This window comes from Diabrotica virgifera, chromosome 1, assembly GCF_917563875.1.
Source record: "Diabrotica virgifera virgifera chromosome 1, PGI_DIABVI_V3a".
Taxonomy (NCBI): Eukaryota; Metazoa; Arthropoda; class Insecta; order Coleoptera; family Chrysomelidae; genus Diabrotica; species Diabrotica virgifera.
Window position 1 is genome coordinate 80,281,091 of NC_065443.1, and position 6,955 is coordinate 80,288,045.

The following is a 6,955-nucleotide window of genomic DNA, read 5'->3' on the forward strand; positions in this document are numbered from 1 at the left end:
ATTCACAAGAAATAATACGAGGAAAATATCAATACCATATATAAAAAGGACAATCCGAGAAACTTAAAACAATAGGAAATAAATTCAACATTTCAACAACATTTAAAACACGTTGAGATCTATTCTATCTAAAACTAAACCTAACACCGAACAAGAAAGAACAAAGAACTGTATTTATAAAATACCTTGTGAATGCGAACAATTTTATTTAGGTGAAACATCAAGACCATTAAACGTTAGAATAAGTGAACATCAGTCTTATATTAAAAATAGAGAATTTGATAGATCTCAAATATGGGAAACATGCAAGGGATAATGAAAATAGAGTTCAGTGGAGAGATTCAAGTATAGTCATGAAAGAAACGGATAGTAAAAAGAGAAAAATCAAAGAAGCGGCTTTAATTATGCTAAATGAAACCAATTGTGTCGCAAATTCCTCGGTAGAATGCAGTAGGATGTGGTTACCCATACTAAAAGAGAAAGTCAATAGAAAGAAAATACCAGGATTAGTAAGTCAATAACATATCGAGTTAGTACATATTTTATATTTTAGTACTGTTTATATATCTATGTATTATTAATATTTATAATTTAAAATAACATATGTACATATTAAGGTCAGAATTTGACCTTAATACGATTAATTTTCTTAATACTTACGATGTCGGGATAGTATCACGAGGTTTTTTCCTGGTTTTCCGTCGTGTTTTACTATGGAATCTCTAGCGCGAGAATTTTACTGTCACCATTGCATCTGGTTGTCTTTTTAAAGACAGATCACATGTTATGATTTTTTTGTGACGGATATTCTTGAGTTGAGGTTGATTTCATGTAATCGAATGAACTATCTTTCAGTAAAGTCGTCCCAGGAACGCAACTCATTTATATTGGCAATATCATTTTAAAGTCTTCTACTTATAAATGTATAATATGAATTGCCGATATAAATGAGTCAGATTAAATAAATTATTAGAAGATTTTTTTTTACTAAGCAACGACATTTTTGTTTAATTCATTAATATTTTTTGTATTTTGACAACGACACACGATTTGGGCGTCGAAACGTTAATAAAATCATTTTTTTAGTAAAATTGTGGCTTACTTGCCATAAAAATTAGTTAATTGCAAAAATGCCACAAGAAAATAGCTTCAGAACAACATTAAATGTGTTTGTAAAGGTGCTGTATGAGATTTTATGAGATTTTCAAATAATTGTTGTGTAGATTTCGAACAAAACATTGTGCATCAACAAGACCAAGAACTCTTTGTATGATAGAGATGTGTAGATAATGTGTTCTCCATTTGACCTCACGGACCGGAAGCATTGAATACATTTCTGATGGACATCTACATTAAAAAAAGAATCAAATTCACCAAGGAAAAAAAACAATTCATTAACTTTCCTGGATATGCTAATCGCAAAAGAGGATACGAGATATGCAACCCATAGCAACAGATTTTAAATTACCATTCAAACCACATAGCCCTGGATCCCGCGTACCAAAAAAAGTTTATTAATAGCAAGCTGAAAATTTATTAATAGCTTAACGGTGTCTAATCGGACAAAGTTTGATGTACGGGAACACTGAAACAGGGGAAGTTTTAATTGTGGTACAGGTTACAGGTTTCGAACGTCAGACTACGGAAACGTCCCATGTATTTTGTAAAAATTTTTTGGTACGCGGGATCCAGGTCTAACAAAAGAAATATCAAAAAGGGAATTATCAGATCATTATACATATGGTAGGGCCCAAAACAACTGCTCTAGTGAAAATGTATTTCAGAAAGAAAAAAAATGCTAACCAAGGTTTTAACAAAAAAAAAATTGCCCATTGTCGTAAACAAGAAATTTAACAAAATTAAAACGACAAATCGTAAAGGGCTTATCAGAAAAATTAAAAGGGATAGAAAAAAACTACAGCATCACAACAATCAAAACAACCAATACAATGAGATCAATTATGTCCAAAACCAAACCTAACAACACGAGAGGTCAAAGAACTGTATCTATAAAATACCTGGTGAATATAACAATTTCTATGTGGGAGAAACCGCAAGACCTCCAAGTGTTAGAATAAACGAGTATTAAATATACATCAAAAACAGAGACCTCAACATCACAGATATGCAAACATGTCTGGGACAATGAGCACAGACTACAGTGAAATGATGCGTCGACGGTCATGAAAGAAATAGACATTAGAAAGAGAAAAATCAAATAAGCAGCTCTCATCCTACTTGAAGAAAAATGTATAGCAAACCCATCAACAGAATGTAACAGGCTGATATTGGGACCGTGCAAGTTCGGAAAAGCAACACCTGGTTTCATAGCTCGGCAACTTTTTTCGCACTTTTAATTATATTGGCCAATCATATTGGTCCTGGTTGCTGGATAATTGTCAAGGCCGTAGCCCAAAAGAAATTATAAGAAGAAAAAGTAATATTTAGGTTGATAATAAAAGGTAAACAATTGTATGTAGTAAATAAAATTAATTATTAAAATGCAGTACTGCAAGATACAATTAATTAAATATACTTTTATATAATAATTGCATATCATATCAATATTGTGAGCAACATATAATTTTTCTTCTTCAATGACAGTAGGTCATATATATACGTCAATTTGACAATTTCAATTGACAATATGAATTATTTAAGAAAGTTGCAAGATTTCTCCGCTATTCGCGCACGATCGTCTCTCGTATCCCCTCCAAGTACTTGCACACCGCGAATACAACACACAAAATAACCAAAATTTGATATGATGAGGGTAAAAACACCACCCCCAGAATTTTTAACTAAAAGCACCGCTACATGAATTTCCTACAAGATAGATGCTAAATATGGTCATCCGTCAACTTGGAAAATATAACCACCAAACAACTTTTGTTTATAATAAGAGTAATGGATGGTCTCTCTCAAATCTGATCCATCTAATATTAAGCCAGCTAAGCTCATAACCACATGTATGAATACAGCTTTATTCTATTTTATAGCTTTATACTATTAGTCCAAGAGCTGGGAGCGGATTTTGCTCGTGATAAGTACTATGGACAAACTATACGGGGATATGTTGAATTAGTTGTGTACATAACTTTCCCCTACGGGCGGACACCAGAGTGGGGGACGAGGGTAGTTATAAGGGGTCAAAGTAGCGGTTTTTATTATTTTCTTTTGTGGCGCTCATGATCGAGATAGTGCACCAAAATTTGGGAATAACTAGGTCATAACGTAAATAAGCAAAATCTCCAGGGGCAGAAACCAGAGTGGGAGACGAGGATAGTTATAAGGGGTCAAAGTCGCAGTTTTTATTTTTTTTTGTGGCACTCATGATCGAGATAGTGCACCAAAATTTGGGAATAAGCAGATCATGACGTAACTAAGCAAAATCTCCAGGGGCGGAGCGCTGCGTGGGAGACAAAGGGCTGATGAGCAGGAATGAATATAAAAATTATAAAGAATTATTTCTGAACCATTGTTTAGACTTTCTCTTGCTCCATTTGCCTTTGTGTCCACTAACATAAATTGAAACAAGTTGTTTGTACTTAGTATGCGTCTTATAACATCAATCAACCCAGTTCTTTGATATAGTTCCTCGTTTCGTATTCTACATCTGAGAGTTATTCTTAACATCGATCTTTCCATCTTTATGCGACTCTCACTTTCTCAGACGTGTAAGGCTGTAAGTTTCTGCTCCTATAACCCTTAAGTATCACCTATAACTCTCCTATAATCCTTAACTAACCTTCCTAACACAGGATACAACATATCTTCGAATATCTTATATGGTCGACTAAGTGCATATCTTTAGAGGAGCTGCTTGGCGAATATTAAAGTGGTTTTAGGTCTGGTCAATCAACAACGGACCATATTTTTGTACTGAGGCAGATACTGAAAAAAAAAAACCAACGAATTCAATATCGATACCTACCACCTCATGTAAATTTATAGGTTCCTATCGATAATTTTACACCTCTACTAGTTTTATCTCTTTATTTCACAACCTCTTATGTTTTCCATCTTTTGGGTTATTTTGCTGGTTATTAGCGCGGTCATCACTGTATTTGTTTTCTTAGTTCTTATCATGTACCTATTTAGTCTTTTTATATTCATTTTTAGTCTATATTCTTAAAAGAAACTGTTTGTTTGTTTAGTAGTAATTATAGTTGTTCAGAAAAGCTTGCCATATAATCACGGTGTCATCTGCATATCTTATGTTGTTAATAGATCTTCCTTTAATTATTCATAATACATCCCTGCCTAACACATCTCCTGATTTCAATTTCTAGACTGGGTTCGTTTTCTATTACAATTATTTGTGCTCTTTCATTCGATTTGAGTAAAGGTTTGTTATTATGAGTCTCTTGTTTATTTCCCAGAGGCACAGTTAGGTTTATATAAATAGGAAAAAAAGTCAACAGAGAAACATATTTTTATTTGTATACCTTTAAAATCTTAAAAATAGAAGGTGCACATTATATCCTCATGGAATAAAAAAATATAGTATGTAAAAACTATCCAGTTTTTGTCAATATAAATAATAAGTATGTTGATAATCCACCCATTCTTTGTACATGTACCTATGACATTATTTTTACTTATATTAACTCTCTTTTCTACTCACAAATCCTCAAACGATTAAATTAAGCCACTTGTAAGTCTAGAATACATTAAACCAAATACATTAGACTATATTACATCCAACTCCCACAGTAAACTGGAAGCACGTTGCCACTAGCGACTCTGCCGGCTTGAGTTGAACTATGTTTTCTCAACGTAAACATACAAATTTAATTTTGTTAATTTTTGAATAATTACTTAGCTAATCTTGGTAAATTGGGTTTGTATTTTTACACAAAATGTCTTATAAAATAGGTTCGGTAAAATGGATTCTCAGCAAATACCTAGGATGGCATCAAAATTAACTAAAAAGTGTATTACTTTGCCTCCATTCACCCCGATGATAGGGTGTTTAGCTGCAATTTCTTTTTACAAGAAGGCTAACCCCAGACTGTATAGAAAATTTATTTTCTATTATTAGGGCTAAGGATACACCTGATAGTGTGAAATTTAGGTGTAACTTATAAAGGGAGTTTCAGATAAAATTAATGTTAGAAGGTATTTTCAAAATTATATACAAGAGAGTGTTGAAAATGTTAAATATAATTTAAAATTAAAATGTTACTTACAAGAAACTCTCCAAAATGTATGTACCTACAAATTGCCACAAAACTTTTATAGATAAATATTTTGATCTTTTAATAAAAGCGTATGTAAATAAAATTAACGATAGTAAAAAGGAAAAATTATGTAAATTAAAGAGTAAGAATATAAAATTAAAGAAAATAGCTCACAACTAAATTTGTATTTTGATTTAATCCTATAAAAATACCTTTCTTTTAAATGCATAGTTTGGGGTTATAACTTATAACTCATACCAGTAGATGGCGCTATCTTGTTTGCTTCCACAAAATTAATGGGAAATGTCAAGAGTTGTATGTATTATAGTCTAATGTATTTGATTAAACAATATAGGGCTTTTTATTCACAGTCATTTGTTTCGGTCTTCTGTCATATAATCCGTGTATATTAATATTATAAACAGATTATACAACATTTGACAGAAGCTCGAAGCAAATGACAATCGATGAAAAGCCCTATATAATTTTTAAATTGAATCTCATCAAGGTAAGTATTCACTATTAGGCCTGGATCCCGCGTACCAAAAAAGTTGATTAATAGCAAGCTAAAAATTTGTTAATAGCTTAAGGTGTCTAGTCGGACAAACTTTGATGTATGGGAACAGGGGAAGTTTTAATTGTGGAACGTGTCATTCGGACAAGTTTATGATTGTGAAAACTAACAGGTTGTTTTTAAGTTTATTCATTAGCAAACTTTATATATAATATATGAAAAAATGTTTGTCAGACAAATGTGTTGGACAGTTTAATAAGTCCGGTTGGTGGTAAATAGCAGTCTGATTTTTGAATTAGAGTTTAATGAAAAGGTAACAAATCAATTGGAAGTTCTGTCCGACAAAATACATGGGACGTTTTCGTAGTCTGACGTTCGAAACCTGTAACTTGTTCCACAATTAAAACTTCCCCTGTTCCCGTACGTCAACATTTGTCCGACTATACACCGTTAAGCTATTAACAAATTTTCAGCTTGCTATTAATCAACTTGTTTTTGGTATGGGGGATGCAGGCCTAATCCTAGAGACATGAAGACGTGCATTAGCACGAATCTGTTTAATCTGTCATATCCAATATGGCTAGCAAATGACAAGACATGATCTTCTAAAATGTTTTTAATATAGATGTCAGCTGTCACTCACCCTATCATTTCCACAAGTTTGGTTATGTCCTTTCGAAGAAATACCACTCCATAGCACTATGCCGCCACACTGTGGTTCCAAATGCCGAAAAGGTGGTCATGAACATGAACCTTTAAAAGCGTATATTGTTCTTACACTCAGATTGAGAATCTGATATTATTTTTTTGAAAAACAAAATGGCGGATCCAACATGGCGGAAAAAAATTGAAAATATCTATCAAAACGCAAAATTTCTTTGTCAAATTTGGTAGTTTAAGGTCGCTGATTACAAATCTAATATTATTTTTTGAAAAACAAAATGGCAGATCCAATATGGCCGAAAGAAATTCGAAAATTTTATTTTAAACGCACATTTTTTTAAAATTCTATATAATTAGGGACTTTGGAAATTGCTGATTACCAATACATTTTCTTTTTGGAGAAATATTTAGAACCTATTACTTAGGTACAACCGCCCATAAATACGCATTAATCTTCGGAATCACGTAATAGGCAGTCATTTCACACTTTTGTATTCACACAACTGCCAGCAATGCATAGGCAGTTACAGGCAGCTAAACCAATGTGATTCTGTATGTTCTGACTGTACATTTTGAGATTAACAAACATTAATCG